The following is a 14926-nucleotide window of genomic DNA, read 5'->3' on the forward strand; positions in this document are numbered from 1 at the left end:
TATATATATTGACACACGCATATGAAAGAATACCTTTATGTTTACACTAATGGGGCTGAATATATTGATCAAACAGTCAATTTGAAAAAATTAGAAGCCTTTAGAGATGCTAAGCAGGGCACACATCAAGACCTTTTCAATGCCTTATAAATAAAAGATATACAATGTGAATGTATGTTCAAATGAAAGATGAACATGTTTTATGACTCTCAGTGCCTTTCACAGTCTGGGACATCAGATATACCATTTTGATGCCTGATGGAAGACTCTATCTGAACCAGCAAAATAGGCAGCGCTTGCACAGCACGGATCGAACATTAGAAATCAGAGGGAGATCAAATCACGTAAGTACAAAGAAAAAACAATCTGAATCAGTTTTAAGTTAGAAGTGGTGACTAGGCATGCTTCTACAGAAAATGTGCTTATTACAAAGCATTGTTGAGAAATGTTTAAAAACCTAGTGTTTTGAAAAACACGTTGTGTTGTAAATTGCGTTGTATTGTAAATGATAAGACAATTGTATTCTCATGAATTTTTTGCATGACCATAAATGGGTGATAATCAATTTCCACTTCTCATTTTAACCATCAGCTCCCCACATGTCTCCATTAACCAAATATATTGAGCTTTTTATGTAAGGGAACACACCATATCCCTTATTTTTAAACTTTCCCTTCATTTTTTCGGTTCCCTTACTCCAACATCCTCATCGGCTCACACACATCCTTCCACTGCATTACCATGTCAACTTTCTTGAACTTCTTCTCTCCTCCTGCTTATTAATTTTCATGACATTACCAGCTCTAAATTAAGTAGATGAATTCAAATCATCCCACAACGAGTACTTGATTTTTATCAATTTTTGGACTTTCTTACCTACATTTAATTTGTAATATTTTCCAAAAGATTAAAAGTGTGATTTTAGCTTAACGAAAATATTGCATTTTTGTTACCATATTTACATTATTGCAAAACACATTATGCCAAGGACAATCATGCTCGTCCTTTTTGCATAGACTTGCATAATAGCCTGGCACTTAAGGGGTTAAGCTAGGAACTACCTTAAACAGAACATGTACTTATTAAAATCATTTAGATTCTTGTCTGAATAATGTCATTATTCTTTCCTTTTTTAATGTAATTGGTATTTCCGATAAAAATCATAGCAACAATAAAAACAAACAGCAGCAACAAAAACAAATGAAAAGACAGCAATACAGTAAAATGGGATAAACGAAATTAATAAGACAACATTATCACAACCAATATAATCCCTCAGACAAAAGAAATAGCAAAGGTTTTAGTGGTGCAGACCATCAGTCTATCTTCTTCAAGACAAAATCAACCTTTGCCTTTGGACATGATCGGATTATATGGCCTAGGGTGCCTATATGCCCACGATTTCTCCAACAATCAGGTGCTTGCACTAGGGCCATTGATAACATATTAGATGTAGTGAAGTATACACACTGGATTGATTTCAATTTGATGTCTCTATTTCTCAAATTAAAGAAACCTCAGGGGACTAGCTCAAACAATTGTATAATAGCTCTAGGTTCAAAGGCAAACTCTCCATTATTCGCTTTATTGTATTTTAGGCTTCATTCTTTTGGTACAAATGTGTACATCTTTCTTCTTTTACTTACATCAGAAAATATGTTTTACAAACGTATTTTTATTGTAATATGACATTATCTTTTACTGACCATTACAAAAATTACAAGAAGTTGCGTAGATCTGAACAGTAAAAAGACTCAAAACACATATTGGCATGTATTGTATTGAGTTATGATCCATTATTAAAACATACCGGGCTCACATTCTGGCATAGAATGTCATTGATCATATTGGTTAGTGTGTCCTTTGGTTTAAAGAGTAGTTTATGAAGATGTTCATAATGGTCATATAGGCTGGGAAGGCTTTGTATAAGACATTGAGAATATTATCATATTTTATATCAAGCAAATTACTGTAGATAGTGTATTTTGTTAAATACTGATGCACATGTGAAAAGATATTATTTGAATCAAATGAATAAGTATAGGACTGTCAGTTAATGTTGGTAGACCGAGAACAATCCATAAGGACCAAGTAAACATGCGTTTTCCTGTATGTTAAGGGTTAAGTGGGAAGTGGCGCATGCCGTTTGGTACAGGATTGCACCTGAAGCTATTCAGAGCCCATATCCATTACATTTCTCCAAATTCCTCCCTTTGTTCACACATTTACATTTGCCTTTGTGGGCTATTCACCTTCTTTTGTAATTGTTCTATGACGTTATTGCATATGTATAAAAAGAACATTTCTAAATGTTGCCTACCAAAAGGGAATGCCCTAAAGGGTAACTTGCAATGTGTGTAAATAAATGGGCACAAAGGTTGAGTATATTTGTGAACGTGTTGTACTTGAACATCAGTTGGTAGAAATAATACAAGTATACTGTCAGAAATATTTTTTGATAATACATAAAACAAATTAGAATATCTAGGGGACACCCACAATCCTCTCTGCACTAATTTTCTCTGACATTCTTTTCATACACTTTACTGTACGCAAAACCATCTCAAAATACATCTTTACAATAAATAACACATTTTCTACCCTGGACCAGATTTCGTACATTCCTTGTACAACCTCATAGTACACCCTCTGTCCCACAATTATTAAATTAATAAATACATGTAATGAAATCAAAATAGAACATTTCCAAACTACATAAAATATCCTGGACAAGGCTGATCATTGACTCTTTCTCATCTCCTACTTTAGCATCTAAAATGTAATCATAACGAAATCATGAGTCTGTTTCAGTGGTATGCAACACTATACAATTCTAGTGTGAATGAAGTAGAACATATTCTTCGACATTATGGTTGAATTGTTCAGTTGCACCTCTTTTTCTCACATTGACCATTGTAGATCAACTTCAGCTTGTCAGAAAACGGGGAGTTCTTTCCTCAGCCACTCAGCCCCATTGCCCACTACTGTCAAATTCAGACTAACTCTGCTGGGCATTTATACTATTTTAATCACACATAGATAGTTACTGACACATGAAACTTTCCCTCTCCTTAATCAGAGATCCATCCTATTCACAGGTACTCATCCACTGTCAGCTGTTTCTAGGTGTAGATTTAAAAGTTAACCAGTCCAAGTACTGCTTAAACTATCCTCACTCCTGACTGATAGAGTATAGAGATAAAACATGTTTAACACATCAGGTTGCACCTAGGGTAAAAATGAAATAGTCTCATGTTTATTCTATCACATCTACAATTAATTACCCATCTTCCTCTCCCATTTAGCTACTAGTATGCACAGCCGCTGGCATACACCTTAGCCTTTTTTAAGTGCATGTGCCATGCAAGTATCAAATTATGTTTCCCTGCCCAGGATTGCATTATGCTTCAGGTAGAGCTTCATACCATGCCCACCCTGCAACCACCCACAGTGCTTTTCATCATGATAATAGTAGTTACCATCCACACTATGGTGGTGAACGGCACACTATAAATATTGGATATCATAGCATACCATAAGTATCCCTATATTTGTATTCCTTAAACATATAGCGATTCCCACTTGCAGTAAAACATCAGCTCGTTAGACCAGTAGCTGAAGTCCTTGACTTGTGTTACAATATCCAATTTGCTACTAATGAGATCCCTATGCATAAGTGTTGCTTGGTTTATCCGAAGTGTAATCCATTAAGGCAAGAGGTGAAGATGTAATATCGTACCTACATGTAATAGCCCTGTCTCTAGCCATAAAGCATTTATTTGGGGGTATCTATTTATATGTCTCTAATAAGCAACCATTAGCTTCCTATGGTTAATAAAGCTCCATATCTCAGATCTATATAAGACTGCTGCTAGTGCCCATGCAAGATATACCTCCAAGGGTGATTGCACTGATTTTGCTACATTAATGTGATTACATCTTAATACCCCTCGGCTATCATTGAGAGTCAAATGGAATATGTTGCCATCTCATCTCCTTATAACCCTACTGTGTCAAACCTGGCAAATGCATATCCGGTGCTCTTCACATCTTCCAATAGAAGCTACCCTACACCTCTGGAGGATGCTGTAACCTTCTTCCTGACCCATACCATTACTTTGGAATTCATAAAAGTAATAGCCAATTTCTTGGCATTGCAGTATGTGTATAAAGGAACACAATCTATTTGTTAACTAAGATATAGTTACGTATTGGGGAACAACACCTATATAACTTCAGTTCCTGCTTAGATCCATGTATCTAACCCTGCCATCTATTTTCTGGACAAATTAAATACTCCCCACCATACCAGTCTTTCTGAAATATATACCCATCACATATTTCCTTACCCCATTATAACCTTCCCAAGACTTTGTACACCAGAATTCACAAACAGTGCCAGGCCTGTTGGCACAAATGGCAGGGCTACATGAACGCATTGAATGTCTCATTATTATTTTTATGTTGGAATGTATTTAAATTTCAGTAAACACATTTATGGCATGCTAAACTGTTTTCAGGTTTTGTCATGAGTTTTGTTTTAATTTCTGCAGCTCTAAGTCCCTACATGCTGGTATTATCCGATGCTTGGTCATTCCTCTGCCTCTGATTAAGAATAAAATACCTGATTAATTGTTTGGAAACAAGATGTTGTTTCTAAGGTGATGTTGGAGCTCATTAATGCTAAGTATTTTCCTCTTGAATGGTATTTTGAGTATTGAGTAATCATTGGCCATGGTGAGATGAGCCTAGTTTTCCTGTATTCAATTAGACAAAAAATCAGTAGTATGTAGACAGGCTGGGAATGTTTGAGGAGCTGAACTGGTGTGTAGAGGAGGGGTCTTAAATTGTCATGCATGTTTTAAGGAAGTTGGCAAATGTGGGTTGTTGGAGAGGTAAGTTAATGTGCTCTGGATATTCTTCATTTTTATTTCTCAAAATTAATAGTTAAGATCATACTAGAATATTAGCTTAATTTGGAATCAGGCACACTTGGGAAACTTGGCAACTCGAAGATCATGTGTAAGACTGTCTAAATGTCAGTGCATCGCGCAACTCTTTGTATTTCATTTAATCATTTATATATAGTTATTATGGTAAGACACTTAATAAAATGTTTCCGCAGTTGAGATGGTGTCAGCAAATTACGAGGTTTGAAGGACAATTCAAGAATGTGTTAATAATGTTGAAAAATGACTAGTGAGTAAGCATATTAAAGTAATGTTTTTAGGCCAAAAACAATTTCCATGTGATCTTTTATAATGATGTTTCTCCATAGGTTCGGGTTATTTTCATTGAAAGCATCAATTATGTCTCTTTCTGTCATTTATAATGGCATTTTGAAATTCAGCAATAGATGCTCATTTAGTGTTGTAGTGTTGTGGGAGAGTGATGATCAGGTCTGCAAGAGACACAAATATTCTAGGGTGATGTATTTCTTGTGTTAGAAATAAATATGAAGTACTTCACACACTTTGGAAGTGAGTCTTTTGCTCTACGTAAGTATGTATGCATTTACATGTATGTAGTTGATCATTTTCAATGGGAGAAGTTGATCTGCCCATACTGGGGAACTGAGGATCTATTTGCCTATTGATCCTGGATCATGGGCAGTAAAAGGTAATTTCACATTTTTCAATAATATTTGGAGTGGCCAGAGTAATGTGTCCGCATTCAGGTATTTGTCAGAGTTTTTAGATATGTATGTTTCAAAGTGTCATCTGTGCTTCATTATCAGAAAAAGATAAATGTTTTGCCTACAAGTTAGACGTAAAATCCTCTGAAAATGCAGTGATATGGAATGTCCCTCAGAGAGGTTCTCTTCTCACAATTACAGCTCTGTACCTCTATGCATGATGCGAAAGAAAAGACAATAGAGAAGTGGAAGCTGCGCTTCCATTTGTAGTTGGCCATCTCCCTGGAGAATAAGTTAGTGACTTAGCTAATCATGTCTGAATAATTGGACTGACTGTACTTTGCATAGTGGAGAACTTACAAAGGCTATTACATAGATTTTATTACCAGAGTAGTCAGTGGCATAGACACTCCATTTGGCTAGTCACCTACCTTCGAGATCCCATTAGCTCCAGTTCTGGCCATTAAACATTGGAGTTCAATATTTCAAGCTGACATTGCATGTACTGCTGCTGCCAGAGGTACCAATGCTCGGATGTGCATGTGGTGAAAGCTCCTCCTGCTTCCCCAACTCAAATCTCAGATGGAAAATGACATAAGAATTGGTCATGCTTCATTAGGTAATTTATTAGTACCCGACGAGGGACAATGAGATTGTAAGTATGGCAGCCACTCAGCCAGTGAGGAGGTTCGGAATGGGGTAATCCCCACTCCAAGCCACCACATGGCTGGAGGCTGCCATCTTCCCCAGATGCGTTGTGCCCTCCCCACCTCCCAACCAGAGAATCTCCTCCCCGCCCTCCCAAACCCACTTACCTTCTTTTTGTTCCTTTTCAGGAGCAGACACGCTCGGAACACTTCTGTCCCCAGCGCGTCCACTCCAGATTCACAACAGGCCATCATGGAAAGTAAAAAGGGACTACACATAGTCCCTTCTCTCCTTTCCATGACGGCCATTTTGTTTGTTTACATTTTCCCTATTCTTTTAATGGCTCCCGTGGAAAGGGAGCAGGGACTACTTATAGTCCCTGCTCCCTTTCTATCGTGGCCATTTTGTTTGTTTACCTTTTTCCATTCATTTTGAATGGCTGCCATGGAAAGAGACAATGGACTCTGTTTTCCCTTCCCCGGCGGCCATTTCTTTCAAATAAAATAATGTTTTTTTCTGTTCTGAAACGCCGGAGCATTTTCAGACCAGGAAAGAAAATGCTCTTAGTACCCTGGTCTTACGGGCCGGGGTATTAATAGCGATAAGCCCCTCGCAGGGGATCGGGGGGGCATAACCACTTCAGGTATAGGCTTACCCATAGTTACAGGCTTTGCTCGGGCCTGTAACTATGGTCCCCGGGGCATTACCTGAAGTGGTAATGCCCCCCTAGTCGGGGTCTATTGCTTAAATCAAATCATACTTGTATGTTCCCAAGAAGCTTATCAATTGTCTTCAAAATCTCTGAAATTCGCCAGCAACTATGAAGTGAAATTTGCATCAAATTCTTGCTAACTGATCACTGTAAGTGGGTGTATCGGGTTCAATATTGTTTGTAATATAGACACGGTTCAGTGTGTCACATTTTCAGGATACTCACAATTTAGCACCAGAAACACAGAATCACAATTTATTTAATAATCATTCTTCATTGGCTTGAAGAAGCTTAAGTAAACAACTTCAGATTCAGTAAGCTTCTGAAACTAAACGCTTTAAAAATGCACTCATATCTGACACGTCAACTCTATAATTCTATTAGCTGTGTTATTGCAGATCAAGGTAAACATCACAACAAAGTTGCAGCCCTATCAGTGTGCAGGTACCCATTCCATGGGAGAAATTGATTGTTTAAAATGAGAGCTCCCACCATCACAAAAAATGCATAAACTCCCTAGGCAACTACAAACGCCATGGCCGGTATTACAGAATATGTGCACTGGTGCATGCTCAATAGGCAATAAAGAAAACATTGCACCCTGGTGCTTTTAAAAAATAGGAATTTTGCACTATGGCAATCTGTGCGCCAGTGCAAATAGTGCTTGCTATAGTGCAAAGTTACTGTAATCACGTGTATCTTATTGATTTTTTAACTGTTTGTATTGTGCTATGAAACCATGATATAAATAAATAAAAAAGCATAAATAAATACTAAGTAAACATTGACAGTAAAGTCGTTGCTCTCCAACCTACTATAAGGGTTTGGTGTAATGGAACTAACTACCCAAGTTAACTTGACTGGTTTCATGAATAATCAATCATACTCTTATTTTTCTGTTTTGCAGTCATTTACTATTATCAAAGCAACCCATCTTTATGCGATTGAGTGACACTTCCATTGTTATTCATTTTTAGGTTTCTGAAAGTATCAGTTGATTCTTTAGGTAACCTCCCCTAATCACAAACTTAATGACACGTCCGTCGGTCTTCTACTTGATAACAGTCATAAAAGCCTCTGGCTAGAGACACAGCATGATCAAAATAGTTACATAAATAATATTTATTTTGCCAGTACACAGACACGATTGAGGAGCTTTGTCTGCCAAAGTATAATAAAAATAACATTTTGTATCAGGGACAGAGCTCGATTTATGGGCACTCTGTCAGAGCGCTGAGAAATTAAGATAAACGTTTTCTTTTTGTGATGAGCAATGGATTTAATTATCTGCATTTTACTGAAAATATACATGTAGATGCATATCATTTGAAAGATGTAATTTCTGAAAACACATGGCTTTTAAAAAGTTTTAAATGTGCTGCCATATTATTGTGCATGTGTGGTGGGTGCCTCGTGATTTTCTTCAGGACAGAGCATCATTTTTAAAATGTATGTTAAAAACTGCAGTTTAAATCCATCCATGATTTTGCTTGCTCCATTTTAAACACAAAAGCAGATTGTGAACCCTGTATGGTGTTTTGTCATGTAATTAACACATGTTGTTAACCGGTAATGTTTTGAAATGCTCAATTAGCTGTAAATAAAAACAAATAGTCATAAAATTTGTATTTATTCCAATAACAGCAGGACACATGTATTATCACTGTAATTAATATTATTATATACGTATTATATTGTTATCAACCAATCAGAAGATGTACATTGAAAGACATTATATTGGAGCAAAGAAGAGAAGGGGTAATGAGAGTGAGTGGAGAATGGTAAGAGGGAGGAGAAAGAGAGGAAAACAGAAGATACCAACATGTCCAATATCGTAAACAAATAGAATAATCATCAGTTTGTTATTATTCTTGTATTATTATTATTATTATTATTATTATTATTATTATAACTACTATGCATCATTATTACCATGAACTGATGCAAAGCAGCAAAGCAGATAAGCAGATGTTTTCTATCTCTGTGGGCATCTGTTTTTTTTTTTGGTTTAAAAACAAACACTGACAGAACAGGAACAATATATGTTCCACATCACCCAGCAGTCAAATACTACCACATCAAGATGAGCAGACAGTTAGTTAAGTAAACTAAACTCCAACAACTGATCTGCCTTTGCATGCCTGCACTTCTTAAATGTAAAAAAAAACAGCATAGCCTATGGTGACATTGGTCACCAATATCTGCAGGCATGAGCTTGGAGAATGTGTCAACGTGGCAACGTCAGGGCATGGATGTATTGACTTGATAATGCCATTGTAGTCTCTTCTTATTCATTACAGTATGGCCACATCATGGGTCACTTTGTCACACCTGTGAGCCAAAGCCTAAACATCTCAATATTTTTTTTTGTTGCAAATGTGAGCTTCATTAGGAGAATATATCCAAATATGCTAATTATCTTTATCCCCCAATCAGTGGTTATGTACATGGATCTGGGGGCAACATGCACATACAGATACAAAGTCCAGAAGGGCTGACTCAGCTTGTCATCTCTCCGATGTTGATAAAATGAGTACCATTGAGTTGGATGATAGTAACAGTTATTTGCAGTGTCTTTGGGTTTGCTTGCAGATATATATATCTTTATCTGTGTTTAGCAGCACTATATATTGCCAAGTCACTGCCTCTTCAGAGCTTCCTCTTTCATTTATCAAACATTAACACCATGTTCTTCCCTGGCTCCATGCATTGCTTCCTGGCCTTCTGCCATTGTCACAATGTACATTCTCCTTGTTGGTAAAGTGGAAGAGAGAGTCAGTTTCAATCTGGTGTAATGTTTTTTCTTCCACAAGCATGTAACCAGAACAATTACACGTGTTCTTTCCCTATTGGCCTTCCTTTTAATGAAAAAATAATCATGCAAGATGACTTCAATTAAATCAATGAGACCAACACACATCAACGTCATAGGAATGTCAACCCTTTTGCTGACCCCTGGACCCAGTTTCTCAGACCAGTTACTCTTCCAGGTCATTCTCAGATGAATCTACTTCTAATTCTAGGGATGGCTACAATTTTGACATATAGACAGGCAAGTAATCTTGCCAAGAACCCAAAGAATGGGAATAATTCCCCATCCCTTCAAAAACCCACCTTGGACCCAGGTGATTTTGAAAACTACCACCATGTCCCTAGCCTACCATTCATTGGAAAAATAATTGCAAAAAATCATCTCTCTCTTAAGCAGGTGCATTCTCTGGAATGACGTCCCTGTCCCTCTCAAATGTGAGCCGACCGCCTGAAGTTCCGGAAGCAGCTCAAGACCTTCTTATTCTCTTTTTTTTCTCTCTCCCTCCCCTGCTGAACGATGAGTCTGCTGCACTGATTGGTTGTCTGGCTACCCTCTGAGCTTAACAGGTACCAGGCTCCTCCATGATCATTCTCCCCTGCACTGCCTCCAGGCCACCCTGCTCATAGGGGCTGTAACTGTAACCTATACAGTCCCCTGCCTCCCTGCACTTGCCCAGAGCTGCGCTGCCCTGATGCCACTTCCCCTCTCTCTCTCTCCCTGGCACTTCTCTCTCTTTCTCTTCCCCTGTAGTTTGGTGCTGTTGTACTTGCATGATCTGAATGTCAAAAGGCTTAGTAAGATAATTTGTATTGTCCAACAATGTCTTCCCTCCCTTGTATTGTTGTGTCTAGAAACACTTGTGTACAGGCCCGTTGTAAATGACTTATCATATCATATGATATCATATCATATCATATCAAGGCAGTTGCCAACCAATTCCATGATCAGATCATCCAACAGGGAATACTCTGTCATTACCCATCTTACCAAAATCTAACACTGAAACAGCCACCATATAGGTGTTACGCTCACCTGGTCTCTGCAGAGGCGTTGGGGCACGGTCGCAGACCTCCTGGGTGTGAAGTCGCTCGGGTCCGACATCGCCCTCTGCGCTTATGTGGTGACTGGTGGTAATAGGTGATGCTGCTCTGGACTGCTCCTGCGTGGAGAATAGGGGGCATGGTTATGCCAGATTGTGCGCCTGATCCCCTTCCAGATCCCTTCTCCCAAACCGTTGTACCCGTGGGATGCGCTGTCCCTGGAAAGCTCACCTGTTGATTAGTTTTGGCGAGCACTCCATCCTGCTGCTTCTGGCAGGGGCGCTTGTATGATCTGGACTGAGTTCCTTCACTGGTCCCTTGCACATGGTAGTCCAGTCCTGCTGCAACTAAGCCACTATACTTCAGGTAAGTGTTCCTGTTTGCCTTTGTCTTTCCGTGTCTTTTTTTCTTGTATTGTAAAGTTTGTTGTCTTGTATTGCTCTCCGTTCCACTTTTGATGTTTTCTCTTTTGCTTTCTTCCCTTGCAGGTGATGTTGCCGGCCCGGAGCTCGAGGCAACAGCCGGATGGAATGCGGAATGAAGCTGCAGCGGTACAGTAGCTGGTAAATTGTTAACTAGAGGGCACGCGGGGTTCAAATGCGGCGCGGCCCTAGGACGGATGTTCTAACCTTGTCTTTCTTCTTCTTCACAGGGTCTGAGTTTGTGGATGCGGAGTGAGGAGCTGCGGCGTCAGGATCAAGATCACTGGGTGTCAGGAGATGAGTCTGCAGATGAAGCGATGAAGCAGCAGTTTCCTGCAGGTGGGTATGTAGGAGAATGCCTGGTTTCAAAGGTAAGTAAACCGGTCCAAGCGGCGGTGTGAGTGCACAGTAACATGAAACACCGGCCTTAAAGATGGAGCAGCTTATATAGCTGAGTTTCTGAAGCCACGCCCACCAAGTTCAGCCTGCCTGCCACACCCTGCCACACCTGATGATTCAGCACATGAAGACCAGGACTATGCAGCCACACCCGACGAGTAAGCACATGAAGATGTTCTCTGGAATAAAGGCTTTCAGCTGCTGGAAAGTTCTTGTAAAATAAAAGCACTCCTGCACTGAAATAAAGTAAAAGCACTCCTGCACTGAAATAAAGTGTTACTGCTCACATCTCTATATGAGCCTATCGCCAAAGGCGCCTGGACTGGGCCCAGCCAGGGCTGCTTTGTTTATAGGTCCCAAAGGGGCATAAGTGAGTCAAGTGACCCATTGCCCCCATCATATAGATGATGTGGGTTTTGTGTTCTGGGGACTGTGGCCATGACAATAGGTCATAGATGGTACCCCTCAAGACATGGACAAAGGCTTATCTTCCTTTGAGTTCTCTTTAACCTTTTTGCCACATTCAATACACTGGACCACCATGCACTGCCCAGTCTAAATATGAACAGAATAAGCTTCTTAAGCACGGTTCTCAACTGGTTCACATCTTACCTTTCATATATACACCAAGTCATCCATTTAGGCATCTTCCGGCCAGACTGCTGCTTGGTCACTAGTGGTGTTCTAGAAGTCTCAGTACTCTCGTTGGTGATCTTTTCTCAAGGAACCTGATAACTCACACCACCAATAGGTGGCCAATACCCAAAGAATCCAAAAAGTCAGAGGTGATCCGGATATCTGATTCCTCTGGAACTGTCTCACCTTCAACAAAGCCTGAATGATAAGCATATACAAGCACTAACATTGAATATATCATATTCTATCACCCACATAAGCAGGTTACCATTCAAGGGTGACTTAATGATTTACCCCTTAACTGGCCCTGACTGCCCAATCATTTGGGTTTGCTATAGCAAGAACTCTCTACTTCTGATAACATATCAATAAAAAGGCCCAAACCACCTAGTACCAGCTAACACATTCTACATCGCAAGAAAGCAGAATCATCGTTCAGGACCTGGTAACCTCCCGCATTGATGGACGATATGCACTCAACTACATTCCAATGAAACACCAGACACTAACCAAGTTGATGTATAGCTTATAATGGGAAACAGTTAATTGACCATATTTCTACCATCACACGGTGGCTACACTGGCCTCCCATCAGAGACAGAATACTCTTTAGGACTGCATTAATTATAATGCAACTAATCCTAGAATGACCGGCTCCCAGCTACAAATTTAGCTCAGGTGAATCACGCTCCTCCAGTCAGCAGACCATTACTAGACTCACAATGAAATGACACACAAGGAAAAACAAGGAACAGGCCATTCCTTTTACACCGCTGTCTACTGGAACACAATTTGGTGGTATCATTGTCTTTGTCAATGCTCTTGCTGTTTAGGAAGTAAATTACGTCTGTACGCTTCACTCAATATTTAGATGCCACCTAGGTTCCTTCCATTCCCACAAGACATTTTACCCCATGGCCAGAGGATCTTGTGTCCTGTTCCTTACCTCTTATGACGCCCTAAAAAGGCCTGTACATAACTCCATTGCTTTATATCTATTTTTGTAATATGCACAACCTAAAAACGAAATGTCACTGGATCCTACAAGTCCCAATACTGTTTGGTGGATCCTGATTTTCTGCATAGAATTCAACGTATTGCACTTTTAGATACAAAGTGCCTGTTATAGTGCTGAAGTGTCATTTCAGTGTTTCAAGATCCTCTTGCATTCAATTACTATTTCATGGTTTAAAGCACGCCTGGGATTCCCAAAATAATTCAGTTTAGAGACAGCAATATAAAGATTGGTTTCAAAACACAGAATTGTGCCTGCATATAGAAACACTTGATGTTGATATTGGATGTAATCTCTTCAGCCAAATGTTTTTAGCAACAGGTCAAAACACAAGGGGGTAGAAGGATCCCTTTTGTGTGCATATATTCCTAGCAAATAAGTTTGTATCCTACACATTCACCAGAAACCATATGCATACTGCAGATTCACCATTCAACCACACACAAGCCCCTACAGCCTTGCGAAGGGCCTTGATAATGGCCACATCTCAGCTTAAAAGCTAGATCTGCACAGACATGTAATCGGCAATGCCAGCACACTGAAACAAAGACTTTTTCTGCATTGTTTGATGTTGTCCTAATAGGGTCCAAGTTGTCCACACAGACACAACATGCACACACATGCACGCTTTGATAGATTTCCATCTGGCCGGGGGAATCTCCCATATTTTTTTAGGATTTTGAGAGCTCCAGTAAATGGAATGGATTCTGCTATGAAAGTCATATCTGGTAAACAGTCTCACTTTCAGGCGGTGCTCTGTGTTTTATAAGCTGGTGCTGGTGGGTTTGAACCCAAAAGGCCTGCTGGCCATTCAATGCACACATGAATTTACCGACATTCACTTATGAGATAGTCCATGAATATCTTCTGCTGGGCATCAGTACCTGGCATGCTGGAAGCTCTTAGGACACACATACTTAACATAAAAGTATGCACAAAAGAAAATGTGTGCATGATGATGCTGAGTAACAACCTCTCATGTAGGATCTGTAAGACTTTCTATTGCCACATCTAATTTTATTAATCTATTATTATAAGGTATGGGAAAGTATGGTTAATTATAAGGAGAGGGATCCCGTTAGAGCACTGATATGAGTGGGTTAACAGTGTCTACTCTGTCTATATCCGGGTGGATAGTAGTCAATATATAATAGGAGACAAAGCTAGTGTCGAGACAGTTCTCTGGATTAAAAACAGAGACATAAATCTATGATACAATAATTCTAATAGAATCTGGTACACTACTATTTGTTTTATATGTACCAATTGTGTGTGTTTTTTCTGTGAACTTGTTTTAGCTTGCATTGTAAGCCTGTTACGTATTCCTTGTTTTATATTGGATGTTAGGGATTGTACTGTGGACCATTGAATTTAATTATATGTTTTAACTTTTATGACCTATTATTAAAAATGATGTTGATCTTTTAACTGTGATTGGTCCCTTCCTCTCTCTAGTTATAGCTTTCTACTCTAGCACCTATACACTAGCTTTGTCTCCTATTATATATTGATGGGAAAGTATGGTGCAGACTTACCTTCTGCTGAAAATAATGCATGTTAGCAGCAATAGGGGCTGCACTTTAAGAGACTTCTGCAAATTATTTTTG

At 39.2% G+C, this 14926-nt stretch overlaps 1 protein-coding gene across 15 annotated transcripts in view; it reads left to right on the forward strand.

Annotated features, from left to right (window-relative positions):
- The window catches only part of DAB1 (DAB adaptor protein 1), a 4845894-nt gene that overhangs the window by 3483684 nt on the left and 1347284 nt on the right, over positions 1-14926 (forward strand). For all 15 annotated transcript variants that reach the window (XM_069642094.1, XM_069642098.1, XM_069642099.1 and 12 more), the window contains one exon: positions 226-344. The gene's annotated coding sequence lies outside the window, so the exon portion shown is untranslated. The remainder of the gene's footprint in view (positions 1-225; positions 345-14926) is intronic.

This window comes from Ambystoma mexicanum, chromosome 1q (genome assembly GCF_040938575.1).
Source record: "Ambystoma mexicanum isolate Mex_15411 chromosome 1q, UKY_AmexF1_1, whole genome shotgun sequence".
NCBI classification, from domain to species: domain Eukaryota; kingdom Metazoa; phylum Chordata; class Amphibia; order Caudata; family Ambystomatidae; genus Ambystoma; species Ambystoma mexicanum.